This window comes from Ischnura elegans, chromosome X (assembly GCF_921293095.1).
Source record: "Ischnura elegans chromosome X, ioIscEleg1.1, whole genome shotgun sequence".
NCBI classification, from domain to species: domain Eukaryota; kingdom Metazoa; phylum Arthropoda; class Insecta; order Odonata; family Coenagrionidae; genus Ischnura; species Ischnura elegans.
Window position 1 is genome coordinate 109,277,077 of NC_060259.1, and position 17,318 is coordinate 109,294,394.

A 17,318-nucleotide genomic window follows, 5' to 3' on the forward strand; every position below is an offset into this window, starting at 1 on the left:
AGGATCATAAAAACCCAATACTGGTGCCTTCGTTAATGCAGCCTTCAGATCACCAAATGCTTTATCCTGATGCTCACTCCAAACAAAATAAATATCATTTCTTAACAATTCCCTCAGCGGAGCACTCCTCACTGAAAAATTTGGTATAAATTTGGACACATAATTAAACATACCTAAAATTCTTTGCAATGACTTTTTATCAGTGGGAGGTTTCAAGGCATTGATTTTGCTTTTACTTTCTCTTTATCAATTGACATTCCCTGAGAATCAAATGTATGGCCTAAGAAAGTTATTTTATCAGCCAAGAAAACAAACTTTGTGCTATTGAATTTAATACCATTAAGCCCGTATGACACTTGCCAATTTATTGGCCAATATATCGGCGCGCAATATTGGTTAAAATATTGGGCTTTAGGCATCGTATGACACGTACCAATATTTACACCAATATTGGCCGATATAGTGTTCTAATACCCCACTAGAGAACGCCACATAACACAATGACGAAAGAGCATCTCAAGACGCAAATTGATTGCCAATGAGCTACAGAATGGGAGATGGCATAATAATTGTAAATTTAATAACTATTTCGAGGGGCTGCAAAGATATTTTCGAATTGCTCGAAATTTCATTCGGGTGAGTTCCTTGAATGATGAGAGATAGGAAATATTGTGATCTCATAGGTGAGCCAAGATAACGTAGCGGCTCGTTTTGGCTGGAATATGTTCATCGAATAAACAGAGATTGTGTCATCAATTGGGACTTTCACCCGAAACTTTAGCGCTCAAATCATGAAAAATAGTTTAATAATTGTAAAATAAACAAAATATAGACGCTATCGAGGAGAAACACGACGTTTTTATTAATTAAATATCCGAAATGTTATTTCCGAATTACCCACTTTAGACAGTTGATGTTTGTGAATTTATGTTCTCTCAAATTACATATTAATTATTTGAGCTATTCCATGGATTGCTATGCTTCTAAAGTTTTTATATATGATATTAAAATTCCGAGGTGAAATGTTTTGCAAAGAGCTTCTAGATTTGGCCACTAGGAGTCGACAAGACTGAGGTCTGATTGGAGATTGGCCTCGAGAAAATAGAACCCGTTCTAAAATCTAGATTGGCCAAGAAATTGTGCCCAATATTGCGAAACGGAGATTGGGCTAGAAATTGGTGTGTGTCAGTGGGTCCACAATCCAATATCCAATGGATTGGCCAATAAATTGGCAAGTGTCATACGGGCTTTAGCCTTTGCTGCCTCCAGCACCTTAATTAAAACCTGCATAACTTCCTCTTTTGTATCTCCCCATATCAAAATATCATCCTGGAAAGATACAACATGATCTATCTTATCAAAAGTTTGACAAATTATCCTATGAAAAATTTCAGGTGCACAGTTGAGACCAAATGGAAGTCTTTGAAAAGAATACCTTCCCCAGATGGTTTGAAATGAACACAATTTAGAGCTTTCCTCGTCTAGAGGAAGCATCCAGAATCCAGATTGAGCATCCAATTTACAGAAATATTTTGCCCCAGCCAGCCTTGTTGCTACCTCCTCAATCGTAGGAAATGGAAAATGAGCCCTCTTAATTGCCTTATTCAGTGGTCTAGGATCCAGACATATCCTTAACGACCCATCTTTCTTTTTAATTACTACCATTTGGCTGACCCAGTCTGTTGGTTCAACAATTGGTTTTATAATACCTGCTTTCTCCATGCGATCGAGCTCATTTTTAACTTTGGGCACTAATGAATAGGGTATCTTCCGTGCAGGGGAAACAACAGGTTTCACCTCAGAGTTAATGACAATTTTCACCTGTTGTGGGAGACAGCCCACTCGGCCATTGAACAATTCCTGATAATTAGCCAAAATAACCCCTTCAGGACTTAGTGATATTGTTTCGATTCTTGAAATTAATCCCAAAGCCTCTGAAGATTTTAACCCAAGAATATTGGCACACTTATGAGACACCACATAAAATTCTATTGGATAAAAAACCCCTTGAAATCTGCACTGCAAAACACATTTACCAATAACCGGAAGTTTGTTGTTTGTGAACGAAGTAATTACCACTTTACATTTTTTTAATAAACCGGCATTCAATCCCAAAGCCGTGTACTGAAACAAACTAAGCACATTACACTGCGCACCGGTGTCCACCTTAACCTGAAACAGTTGCCGGTTCACTTCCAGACTAGCCGTGTACCAATCACCACCTTCCTGCATTTGTTGCTTCACTGAAGATACTACCACTGAAAGTTCGCTTATCTCTTGGTCACTATCACTTTCCTGAATGTCCGGGAGTCCATTGATAGAGTTTACTTGCTGCCTTCCGCCTGCGGCTCTACACATTCTAGCAAAATGATTATTTTTCTTACACCGAGAGCACTGTTTGCCGTATGCCGGACAACGGCCATACTCATGCACATACCCACAAAATTTGCATTTACTCTCAACACCCTTATGAGTATCCCGCAGTTCCTTTGGATGCTGCCTCTGCCGTGTTTTTTGTCGCGTTCCACCAACCCAGTTTCGATTAAGTACATCAACATTGGGCTCATCCTTAACTAACAGTTCTTTGTCCATGTCCTTTTCACTCTTAATATTATGTACCTGTTGAGATACTACTACGTGGGATCTACACAAAGCTAAAGCACCCTTAGCATCAATCCCAGACAGCACACTGGTAACGGTATACGTATACCGTAAGTATACCAGGTGTATACTGTTTCCTTGAGAATCTGTATACATGTTTTAGATTCTAGGTATACATAAACAGTATCCTGAAGCGTATACGTATACAGTATACGAAAGGTATCTGTATACCTTTCATATACTGTATACGTATGTGCTACATATGGAAACAGTATCTGAGAGGTATACGTATACCTTTCATATACTGTTTCCATATGTAATCTCAGTGGCGGATGCATATGGGAGGCATGCCCCCCAACCCTTTCCTGGCCGCCCGCATAACCAAACATTGCAGGACTACAATTTTAACTTTTTTATGTCATAAGATGGCTTTGTATTTCATGTGCGTATAATCAGTTCAAATAACACTTTCTTAAACTTTGCATGTGACTTGATTATTTTTTTAGGATAAAAGTAAAGGTTGGTCAAGATATCTTTTACGCCCCCCTCTAGAGTTTTTTTCTGTATCCGCTACTGTGTAGCCATTAGTAAACAATTAGTGTCCTTTAAAGGTTACTCTGTCTGTATACTATTTCCATATGTAGCCTTCAGTATACACAGCGTCCTTTCCAATGGGCTAAAACCTTTCCGTTACTTGCGTGCTCCTATGACCCCAAGAGCTACACTGACAGGAATAAATCTAAATTATCTCAGGAAGGGCCACTCACGCCAACTATGTGGAAGGGTAGGAGCCAGACGAATGGTAGTCCACGTGATGGTGTCACGTGAAAAACACTGTTGGAATTTAGTTGGAAAACCTTACCAGCTAACTCTTCCCTGAAAACATGGAGTGGGACCTGTTCGCAAAGGGCAGGTGTCATTCACGGCAGCGAGGTTGGCAAAGCAAATAATTACGTTTGTACATGTATCTTCATTCTTTGTAAAGGTATCGGCTCGAGCCGCTACTCTCTTCTTATTCTCCTTCTGGTTTAATTGGATAAAGACGTCGTCTCATTTAATATCTTTAAACTGATTCATCAGTGAATTTATTTTCCCCGGTTGTCTTCAGGCAGCCCTGGCAAAAATGAAGGAGGCTGATAACGGTACTGGAGAGTGTTTTATCATTTCTGTTCGGAACACCCAAGAACGCCGTCCGCCTGGGTTATTAAGAAATCCAGATTAATTTAAAAAATCAATGAACTGCCTTAAGATGTAAAAAATCCTGCCATGAAAAGTCCCTCTTTTCATAAAGAAAAATGCTCTTCGAAATGTGATTTCAATCGTGCTTTTTTATCTACTGAGGCGATGAAACAAAAAAGATATTTTTCAGTGGAATTTATTCCTCGAGTCATAACGCGAATTAATTTTTTTTGGATGCCAAGATTTGGACTCCCGCCCGTGATTTCGACCTATCGATAGTGGATTCCGTCGATAGTCGATTCCACCAGTTGTCGATTTCCACAGGTTAGTGATGAGCGGAACTGTGATTTTCGGATCACTTCGTTACCTGTGACTGCTACTCATCAGTAACGGTGATTCTTAACTGTGATTGCGATCACCGAGGTGAATCACTCTTTAAAGTCATCGGTGATTTGTGGCGCTGCTATTCCTGCTACTTTGTCCAATTCCAAGGAATGAGCTCTTCTCAATAGGAACAAATAAACTTATAGAAAGTTGTAAAATTAGACAAAATATTTTTTTGAGGGAATAGTTCTGATTCCGAGTTTATATTACAACAATAAAGTAAATTTGATGTGGTAGAAGAATTGATAAGGGGCAATCATTTTTTGTACGTATTTATAATCAAACCATCATAATTCAAAGCTTCAGCTGTATCCCAGACGGCACAGAACCCTCCGTATCTAATTCGTATGTACATAGTACCCATTGACTAAGGGGATACTGTGCCGCTCCGTCGCTTTTCGTCAATGGATACATACCATTCGCGGCCTGTCGACGAAGCGCGTACGCAGCATGTGAATGTCCGCTACTAAGCACGTACGATTGGATACATAGCGCGCAGGAACACGGCACTCAGGCTAATCTCAATCGATTAGGTCGAAATTAGTTATATCGTAACTCGCACGATCGAAAAATGTATCGAACGCAACACAATCGATAACTACCGACCGTAGCGAGAACCTTGATACGAATGAATTGTAAGTTCTCAATAGGTAAATAACACCATATCATGAATTCTAATTACCATGAAAGACTCACGACCGACAAAGTTTTTGTCGGTTGTGAGTTTTTCATGGTAATTAGAATTCATGATATAGTATTATTTACCCATTGAGAACTTACAAAACTTACTCGGCCACTTAAATAACTCTGCGAAAAATGAGATTCTCACGGCTAATTCACGCACCACCAGCATCCAGCATTGTTAAGTGGCTCGTACTTACTTGGAAACCTTGAGATGTTAATGAGAGTAAATTCTTATTAATTTTGACACTAAATAAGACATCACATAGCCCACGAGCATTAAAAAGCTTACCCTAAAGCCTGACGAAATAAGATTTTTAAATAAAAATTGCCGATGAAACAGGATTGCTGACACATCTGCTATTAGTATGATCGAATTCATCAAAATGCAAGCAAAAATTAACGTATAGTTCAGTCTCAGCTACTAAAACTTACCCATATCAGGCGCTAAAGTATTTGAAAAATTATTTGGTATGAGTAAAAGTCCCTAGGTAACTGCAGTAAATGTATCAACCTATTAAAAATATGAAAGTCCTGCCAAATCACCAGCATAAACACTTGTAAAATAAAACATGTTATCTCTTAGATCACACCTCCGATTTTATACTTACTTTGCATGAAGTCACCACCGCAAGAAATTTTAAAGAGGCAGGAAAGAAAAAACCCACAGAAATACAATACATATATTATGTATTTTCTATTGTCAACCACAATAATATTTCCAATTTTCTCTTCTATCCCACATCTAATTTAGCGAAACAATTACTCTTATTCTCTTTCGAATAGAAAATTATTTAAAAGAGGACTGGTCGATACATACAAACTATCGTCAATACTTTCTCCGATGAACGTCCACTATCACTGCACCAACTTGCACAAATCAAATCCACATCCACAAATATGTCACTTCTGCCACAATGTCTGTCTTCTTGGCGACAGGTAACAGTGAAGCAATGGTACCTTCCTCCAATCTGGGCACCTTCCATTCAGCAAGAATTTTCTCCTCGTCTTCTCGTCCAAGGCCACAGATTACTTTCTGATATCACAATGGTGCAATGTGAAGCTCACACACCTAAAATTAATAAATAATAAAATACCATGTAACTTATTAGGTCAAATCATTTCCAATTTTTGGTATTTCTGCATGAGAAATCAAATTACTAGGCTCGTAAATATAGTAAATATTTGTATGCCTGATATTTTTATTGTTTTAAACTATAGCATAAGATAATTTGAAATGATGAAAGCCGACGTGTAATACACCATAGGGCAAGCTAAGAAGCAATATTCGATCCTATAAACTTGGCAGCTTATTCCTAGTTTCTCCTTTAACCACACGTTTACCGAATGAATTAATACAAAAAAGACAACTAAAATGCAAGAATTTTCAAAAGAATTGCTGCTACAATATTTTGAATCACCATTTTTAGTACTGAATAGCCACTTCTGACTTAAAATTACATCCAAATAATTACAGCGAGGTAGAGTACATACCTCACAGTTTTTCGTAGGGGTGAAATGTTTTCTTCTTATCGCCCAAATGCACTTCTTCTTCAACTCAGGATCTTTTGGAGAGCTAAAAACTTGAACCATATGTCCCGGAGTTTCCATTACATCCCGACATTACACACACGAAAGGCATTTCTAACAAAAATATCTCACAAACACGTTTCTGAAGCCCAGTGAATGAAATTAAAGAATAAGGGAAACTTCCACATTACCAGACACTCTATTCTTCACTAACTTAACCACAAAAATCCCTGAAATGTAGTGAGACGTGACGTAAACGACGCGATCTCCAACGGCTTGTGAAGGCATGTGATCTTTCTAGGAGGATAGGGCACGATGGCACCAGATGGCACCACCCGCGAAAGAAAATAGTCCCAGACCGAATACAGTTTTATCGATGAGATACAATTTTATCGATGCATATGAATTTGCCAGTCCTCTTGCATCTTTTTTCGTCATTAAAGGAAATAAAGAAACAAAACCTTCTAAGTAACTTCCTAAGCGCGATTTTTGTATCTTGATTGTCCACCCTCGTATTTAGGTACGAAAACTTCCTGTGCCGTCTGGGATATTTCGCACAGAATGTCTTATTTATCATTAAATATGAATAAGACGTCGTTATTTTACTGTTGGTAGCATCATGGTAGCTGCCGAAGTTAACTTCACCGTATTCACAGTCGCAGTGATTTCGAGTATTTGGTGATTTAGTCACCGGCAGTGATTTCGAGCATTCGGTGATTCAATCACCGGCAGTGACGGGCAGTGATTTCGGGCATTCGGTGATTTTGTCACCGGCAGTGATCGGCTACTTCTATTCAATCACAGGTGGCGATATATCGCATATCACTTGTTAGTAGCCAGCGCTATCATCACCGAATCCAGTGATTGAATCACCGATCACGGTGATTTCGAATATTGAATCACCGACAGTGACTGCTACTTTTCAGTAACGGTGATTCAATCACAGTTAGCGATATATCGCTCATCACTACCACAGGTACAAACATATGCAAACGTAAATGCGTCCATAACCGCTTTCACAATCAAAGACCACGCGAATAATGTTGCCTTCACTGTGTTGTGTTCGTCGTTTGCGAAATTGATCCTGCCGAAGTTTATCAGCCTCTTAAGTTCTTCATTTACTTGTTTCACTTGCACCTAGGCAATCAATTACCGTTATAACTTAACTTTTGTAGTGTTGTGTTTGCTGTTTGCGAAACTTGTCCAATGGAAGTTTATCAACCGCTCAAGTGCTACTTTTGCTTCCTTCATCACAATCTGGGTAAGTAGAAGTGTTGCCATTGCCACATTTTTCTTTCTTAAATGACGCAAATTCTTAATATTTTCAACCTTCTCACACTTTCTGAGACTGAGGGATCCATCTTCTATTGATTGAAAAACTTTGCATTTGCGTAAACTTTAATTTATTTATGTGCTTGACGCATTTAATCACCGTAGTGTGGGAGGAATGTGAACAAACATTTCTCGACTTTACTATTTATTAAGTCATTTAAAGTTATTTACATTTTTTTAATTGGCTGTTGTGCCATTAGTGTTGCTTCCTTTAAAATGTAATCATATTTGTTGGAGATCAGAGGGTATTTCACTCTTTAGGTTTAGACAAATCAGTTTTAAATTATTAAGAATTAAATTCTCAAATTAATTTAGTACTTCGATTATTCAAGGTGAATAACTTATCGTTTTTTACATATAGAACTGATGGGGATTTTTTTCGAAATATCCTTTGTTGATAGTTGGTATTTATATAGCTTAAGGGAAAATCACATCAATAGAGATTACTTTTTAACAAAATGACTTACTTTAACTAGACAAATTAGATGTATCACTAATAGATTCTAATAAAGTTTATGTGATATTATTTACAGGTGTAGAAAGGAAGACTTTTCCAAATTGCCAATGATGAAGAAATACGAGGAAAAGTGAGCTTGTTCTTCATGGATTCTTGTGACCTTAAGGAAGGATAATCAGGCAAAAACATTGATATTGATCCTATTGGTCTTTATTTTCGTTTACATTGAATAAAGGCATTTCTAACGGTATTTGTTATTTATCAACACTCATCAAAATATTCAGAAAATATTTGTCTAGTTATATTTGACATCTAAATTCTTACTACTTCTTAAATTGACTTTTAACTTACTATGCTTAGTGAATTTACTCATACGATAAGATGTTTTTTTACATTGGATGAATAGACTGATTAAATAATACTGTGAGAGGATCCACTAAAACCTCTTGACGATAATTAAGCACAAAATGTGGTTTACCATCCGGGCTTGGCCCCTTTATTGTGTCTAATGAATTCAATGTCTTATGTATTTCTGAGATTGTGTGGTATATTAGTAAAAATGTGTAATATTTAGTTAAATATAATTATTTTGTTTTAACAGCACACATGTGTTTTCCATTTCCTCTGTAGACCCTGTAAGACCTGAATCTCACAGATTTTTTTCTCTATTCACTTTATTGTCAGCAAGAAGTCTCAAACAAACTGGTAAGTGTTCCCACAGAACAATGCAAAACACACTAGCATGTTACATTATGTTTATGAACGCTCTCTGCTGCTTAGACAGGATGTTCTCAAATGTACGTAAACACTCTGAAATGCTGGAGATGTCACTCACACTAAATGACAAAATGAATGTACTAGTACTTCCACGCTTGCACTAAATTCACACTGGCACCAGAACAGAGATTTAGTTTTCGTTTTGCTACTTTAATTTCAGTTTTAATACGGCAGTGTATGTCAACAGCTGCATTCAGGATTTTGCTCAATGAAGAAAAATATACTCAGGGTGTTTAGTGATTGGGAATCTGGAAATATGCATGATTTTTTGTCACTAAAAATATCCATGAATTTTTGCTCCTGCTTTGCATTTAAAATCTTTTATTTCAAACTCGTTTCACATGAAATTTGTCAGTGCAAGGCCAATTTTCAGGCCTATTTTATATACTTACATGCATGCTTCAAAATGCATTGATTGCATTTTAAATTGCACTTTATGAGTGCAAACACTGTTTAGATAACTTTTACAATTTTGACAAATTTGTTGATATTCCAAGTGTTGCATTCATAAAATAAGTGAATAATTTCTTTTAAAAATGTAAGAATTTTAATCAGGACAATACATAATTATAGAATTAATTAAAAGTATTAAGTAAATGTAGTGTTGTAAAATTCGTATACATAGCTTTTATCTCGTAAGATTGACCTGGAATTTAGTAAAATTTCCCTAGAAAACCTGGAATTCTGCAGTAATTTTCTGCTTTCATACATATATACGTCTTGTATACTGTATATATATATGTCTTGTATACTGTATACGTATACTGTATATGCGTGGTAGGAGGACATTTGCTGCGTTATATACATTTGGTAGATGGTGGGTAGAAGGTTTTTATACGTATACAGTATACGTGTATCTTCTACTGTATACGCATGTTATACACTACGTATACGTATATTTAATGTATACAGTAGCATGTGTGCTGTCTGGGATATTAGGAACGCTCAACAGCTTTTCTTGGAGTCTTTTGTCCTGTATCCCACTAATAAATATATCTTTTACTAAGCTATCTGTTAGTGCTCCAAATTCACACTGTAAACTCAGATTTTTTAGTGTCGACATAAAATGCTCAAACGATTCACCCATATCTTGGCGCCTGTTGAAAAATAAATACCTCTGGTAAGTCACGTTGGTGGCCGGAATATAGTGTTCGTCAAATTTCTGCAGTACGATATCTAGTTTTTTTCATCTCCAGCATCCAGCTGGAAGGACTCGTATACTTCCTGAGCCTCTTCACCCGCTGAATGTAGCAATATCGCTACCTTCCTGGCCTCCGTTGCCTTGTCGTAATAGGCATCCACAAACGTAACGAATTGGCGCCGAAACTTCTTCCAATTCACTGCCATATCCCCAATAGTGCTTAACGCGGCCAACATTCCAACTGGCGAAGCCATCACCGCTGTCACCAAGTTTTATTACTGAATCTTACACAAAAACATCACATACTTTGTGATACAGATCTCTTCTTTAGATCACATCCATGAATATACATATGTTCATGGGCTGCTATTATGGATAAGCGTTGCAAAAAATAGCATACGCTATTCTGCGGGTCATTATAGCAACGACCCCGTATTATGAATGAAGCGTAGTAATAATTTTGTTCGGAATAGCGGCATGCTATTTCTTGCGCGAGCTATTTGGAAGCTCCGCCTCTTCCCGTATGAAAAACTTTCTGAACAGTTTGCGTAACCAATGAGGGAGAAGATATTTTATATATTTTTTGTATTTTACGGAATATTGACTTGAAATTATAAATAATTGCTTTATTTACATTTAAAAATTATATTAAACCTTGGAAATATATAATACGCTTTGAAAATCTCATTTAAGAAATCAGCTGTTTGTTGTGGTTGTGATAATTTCCCAATGGCTTCAGACAGGTGGGTTAGGTCATAATTTCGTTGTTATAATGATGATTTATCGGACATAAATATTCAATGATTTACCTATATCCGATCGGTCCTTTACCGTGAGATATATGCTATGCGAAATAATCATTGAAAGCTAAATATGTTTGATTTTCTTCGTAAATGTGTTAGGCTTCGAAGTCTGTTTGTTGCATATCAGGGGCCTAAGTCTGTAACTTCGTTTTCTCCCGAGTTGGGAGACAAGAGACTCGTGAAGCTCCAGTTTCATCCAACTGAAGTCTGTAACGGTAACGGAGAAAACTTTCTCCCAGTAACGGAGACTCTGACTCTCCTGGAGAGTATCATTCTCCCGACTGAAGTCCGTAACGCGATTTGGAGACTCTGACGCGCCCTGGACGGGAGCTTGGGAGTCACCCGCCCGGGACCCGGCGATTCATTTTCTCCATAGGAGAAACGAGGAAAATACCAATGGCGGACCGTTGTGGGCGATCGTACTGCAGTTCTAATTGTATTCTAATATGGTTTTTTACGTATTTGTGACAAAATAGAACACGAAAATGCATTCTTCAAGTTAGGCAGGCAACTTATGTAGTGTAATTTGTGACAAGAATAGAAATTTTTGTATGGCTGCATTTGCAAGGAAACTACGTGCAGTGAACTTTCATTGTGCCTCTAGTATAAGTGAATAAAATTTGTGTCCTTAGTGTACCCCTTAGTGAATTGATTGCACATAGACGATGAAGTAAAGAGTGAAGTGTGTTGTGAATGTAACATCTTATACGAAATTATTTCGCACGTATATAATTTAGGCTACGAATCAACTGTATACATTACGATGAAAGGTATCTAACTATGTATTGCGAAGGGGATATGTTTCATATTTGAACTAGTCTTACTTTAGGGATACATCGAACGCCTGTTAATTTTCATTCGTTTGTTCGCTTCTAAGTTCTGTTTGATTTTATTACGTATTGCATCTATTTCCAATTCCCGTTGTGAGATGTGAGGTTTTGGCAATGTTTACATTTCACGCATTTCGTTGTGTTGTTGTTTGTTTTTGTTTTGGTCATGTTACGGTGAGAGTGATAGTGAAATTCGAAGTTTGTTGGTGTCACAATAACTGGTTTAGCAATTTGTTTCAACCTATTCATTTAATTGTCTTCGCAATGTTAATGTGAAATAACGTAATCTGATTCTAAGTCGTTAGTGATGAGTAGGAAGTGAGGTGTAAAGAATCCTTTCGAACTTCAAGGAGTGCAAATTCTTTTAGTGTGTGCAAAGTGATTGGAAAACCGATTATCATGTTTTATTAGTGTTACATAATAGTGTTCTATATTTATTGTGAGCCAAGATATTTATTGAAACAGTTGATTCCGAATATAATGATTATAAGTATTAAAAAGATAGAAATGTGTGCGTTGTAGTGCTGTATGTGATATGATGAGCAATAAATATGTACAAGTAAGGGTAATTTTGCTTTGTTTTCTCTATATATACCTCTAGTAAACCATTTTCCCCATGTTTTCGCTACTCTACGCTGTCAGTATTTGAAATTTTTAAAAGTAGCGAGGCAGGTTGTTGTGTTTCCTAAACTATAACATTTTGGGAGATTGTAACATATGCTACTAATTGCTGGCACGTAGGTATTTGCAAGAATAACTATGTACCATTCACACATTTATCTTAATGTTATTTTCTTTACGATTCTTTTCTGCATAGTAAAGTTTTTCAATTTTCTTTTTCCACTCCCACATTGTGTATTTCAGCTTTTTGAGGATAAATGCATGTAATACTGACGTTGATAGTTATGTTTTTCCATACTCATAATGCATTCACCAATGAAAGTAAGCATCCGAAGTGCAAAAAAATATGCCATATATATCATCAATGAATACAGCGGCCGTTTGTATACAAGATTACCTCCATCTAAAACATAAAAATGCTTTGGTGTTACGCATTAGTCTCTCCTTTTTCAATGGTATAATATACTCTTTTGTGTGTACTAATGAAGAAATATATCTGCGATGGATTTAAATCGATTTATCCACTATCAATTATAATTTCGATGCATCAATTTCTTTTATTTGAAAGTTTAACTTTAATGATGAACGAGTAGCCCTTATTACAGGTGAGAATCGTTTGATTTCCCTCTCGTTTTTTTATTTGAAACAAAGCTTTTCTATTGGTTCTTCACGGTATCGCCGGCTTCGGATTCAATATTTTTCATACCTATCTGCTCTTCCTATCCGATACCGAGAATTAGAGTTTTCTCCGGTAGGGGCCAGGAACTGATGTTTTCTCCGCCGAGTTACGGACTACAGTCGGGAGGAAACTACGGGAGAGTACAGAGTCTCCGGAGAAAGGAGAATTCAAGTTACGGACTTAGGCCCCAGAAGTAATATGTATCAACTTTTATTGTATTGCTCGTGACGATATCGTTTTACTGTATGAACTAGAAGCTTTCGTTTCTAATGTTATCTATATATTATTATGACTCCCTAATTTCAGTGTTCATTCTCTGTTTAGGAAATGAAGTAGGTGGCAACGTCACAGCTGTGCTTTCATGTATTATGATGGAATAGTATCGATATTTCAGCTGCATATTTGGAAAAAGCAGAGGGAGGTGATGGTGAATTTGAGGATGGATGGAACAGCTGTGAAAAAGTGAATCTAGCAATAGTGAATCGTGTGGAAAGTGCTGTTGTGTCTGTTATCATTGTTTTCGTATCAGCTGATTTTATTATGTGCTCACTGAAATTTTTGATAGACCCTGAACTGTGCCGATAAACTGAAACTTAATTGTGTGAATAACTTACTTGTCTATAGAGGAAACAATTTGTATTCAATTTCACATGATATATATTGCATTAATGATGTAGTGCATGGATATTCCATTAAACGTTTGTGGTGAATCATATTTGTTCGGAAACTTTATTGGTGTTCGGAGAAATCCTTTGTTTTCAAGCAAGTAATTCAAGTCGACTGCCCGTGTTTATAATTTAGTAAATTTTTAGTTTTAATTGTAGAAGGCAGCGAATAGTGGGGAAAACAATTTCGACTCGTTGCATGTATTTGTATATACTGTCCAATTGAGGAAATGAACGGCTGATCAAAGTATATGGTATTATTATGGTAATATATGGTTTTCATTGAAAGCTATAACTATTAATATATTTGGCGAGTTAGTGTGTTAACACAAGCTTGAAATTTTTCAAGAATCGACCTGATAGCCTACATTGAGGATATTTTTAGTAGCAAGTCAAGTGATGAAATAAAATTATGAATTGTAAATATGAATAAAACACGTAAAATTTGGGCTAATGGTAGTAATTCTTTGCATTAATTGTTATTGTTTTCGTACTGTCGATGAAGCAAGCTTGTGCTTCATATATTAAGCTCGAATGTTAATTCCTAACCAAATCACTTAACTAGTTAAATATTCATCACTTATGCTACTATTATTTAATTAAAATAAAGCTGATATCATTTTATTTTTGGCTATTATTCCATTTTTCAATGCTTGATTAGGTTACTTTAACCTCAGAAAAACAATTCGACATCGCAATGCGCACGTTTTCTGGTTGCAATACCGAATTGCTCGGCATCGAAGACCGCGTAATATTATAGCAAGCCTACCGGTTGCAATTCGCCGTTCATAATAGTAAATAGCAACGGGCCTATGCTATTCTGAGAATTACGTCTTCCGGTGTAGTAAAAACACGAATTGCAACCGTTCGTAATACCAAATAGCATAGGCGTTGCAATACGCTATATTATAGCAACATCGGTTGCAATAATGAAGAATAGCATAATGCTATTCCATCCATAATAGCAGCCATGATCACATGAACAACAACTAAGACTCCCTCTCTTGGGAGGTTCATACATCAACCAAACAAAAGAACAATAATACAAAACAAGATAACACACTATACAACAATATATCTAGCCAATGCCCGTTGAATCCGTATGTGCTCACCCACAATATTCATATATTTCTTGAAACAATCGCTATGTAATCGATGACACTTCGTAAGTTTCTTTTATAACACCTTAGGCGATCAATGTTATTTCGTATGGCCCGTGTTATGACCGCCTCCTAGGCAGGCCATAATATTACGGCGTTTAGGCCATAGCTACCGCCCGACTTATGGCCTTTCGCTCAGAGTAGAATCGCTCGAAGCCATACGTATGTCTCGAAGGCCGTAGTTATGGTCGATTTCGACTTATGGCCCGGCCATACGATTAGTGGAATAACCCTGCTGAAGACGCTACGTTATAGCTGCAACGCCGGCGAAACTGTCGTCTTGAAGATGAATCGACGCGGAGGTCAACCCGGAAACCTTGCTACGCAATTTTTTGCGTTCCTTACCTAGATGATTTTCAGACAGTTATCGGGCGCCTTCGTTGAAAATATTCTAAACGGAATCGAATGACGAAAGTCGCCCTGGCGAAAAAGAATGGTAACATTTGTGTAACCTAATGGTAACTTTTGAGTGTACCATTAGTGTAGGAAAATGGTACACTCTGTGAAGGCTGTGTGTAACCATAGTGTACATAGTTATAACTCCAGTGTACAATCTGTGTAACTTTGTGGTAAAGTGGCCCAATCTGTGTAGGTTTTGTGTGTAACTTGTGTAACAATTGGCGCTGAATTGTGTACAGTGAGTACAGAGTCTGCAGTGGTACATGATGTACACTATAGTACCATTTAGTACACAGGTGTACAATAATGGTAACAAGGGTACCATGCAATTAGGATTAAAATTAAAAACATAAATACAGGAATGTTTAAAAATCAATCTTTATTGCTGTTTGAAAAAGAACTATAAATCATCAATTGTTGCCTCCTCTACTCCCTCTTGATGATCTTGATAGTTCCTGTTAAATGAAAAAGTAAAATTAAGAACATTTGTCAAGCAAAATTTTATAACTTGATAAAATGGACAAAAATTTGGTTTAATGCATAACATTACACTTTCTGTCAAAACAATCTTTCTTTTTTTTTTAAAGAAATGAAACAGTGGTTGAGAGAACCTTCTTTTTCACAACATTTTCATAAATAACAACCCCTTAAGTTACTGCTCTTATTTATTTTGCCTCATACCATGTTGATTCCAGCCAACTTATATTAAGCCAATAGGTAAAATAAAATTTGAAGTAACTTACGAAGCCAGGCTCCTGAGATTTCCTTCTTCCCCAAGCCAGTGTTATGTCTTCCATTTAAATCGCTGGCCAGCTTTGACAACATGGTCATCACCTCTGCGGACTTTTGTGCAACCATTAATCAAACTCATTTGGTTATTAACAGAAAAATAAATTCTAGTAATTTTATGCATTTATGTTATCACAACTCTATTTATTTTCTAACAGAATTTTAAAAGAAGCCACACTACTAAACAGCTTCAGAATACTTCCACAAAGATATCAAATTTAGGAAATTTAATATTGTTATTCAATATAACTTAAAAGTTAAAACACCAATTGACATAATATGGGAAAAATAATTACACACTAATGCTACAAAGAAGTGAGAACTGCACTACTGATTAGGATGATCAATATGATGGCCTTTCTTCTAGGCATCCCTAAATTTGTCATGTCTAAGCCAATTCTTTGTGTAATTTTCTAATTCCTTAGATGAAGCACTTAAGCCCGTATGACACTTGCCAATTTATTGGCCAATCCATTGGATATTGGATTGTGTACCCACTGACACACGCCAATTTCTAGCCCAATCTCAGTTTCACAATATTGGGCACAATTTCTTGGCCAATCTACAATTTAGAACAGGTTCTATTTTCTCGAGGCCAATCTCCAATCAGAACTCAGTCTTGTCGGCTCCTAGTGGCCAAAACTAGAAGCTCTTTGCAAAACATTTCACCTCGGAATTTTAATATCATATATAAAAACTTTACAAGCATAGCAACCCATGAAATAGCTCAAATAAGTAATGTGTACTGAGAGAATATAAATTCACAAACATCAACTGTCTAAAGTGGGTAATTCGGAAATAACATTTCGGATATTTAATGAATAAAAACGTCGTGTTTCTCCTCGATAGCGTCTATATTTTGCTTATTTTACAATTATTAAACTATTTTTCATGATTTGAGCGCTAAAGTTTCGGGTGAAAGTCCCAATTGATGACACAATCTCTGTTTATTCGATGAACATATTCCAGCCAAAACGAGCCGCTACGTTATCTTGGCTCACCTATGAGATCACCATATTGCCTATCTCTCATCATTCAAGGAACTCACCCGAATTAAATTTCGAGCAATTCGAGAATATCTTTGCAGCCCCTCGAAATAGTTATTAAATTTACAATTATTATGCCACCTCCCATTCTGTAGCTCATTGGCAATTAACCTGCGTTTTGAGATGCTCTTTTGTCATTTTGTGTTATGTGGCGTTCTCTAGTGGGGTATTAGAACACTATAACGGCCAATATTGGTGTAAATATTGGTACGTGTCATACGATGCCTAAAGCCCAATATTTTAA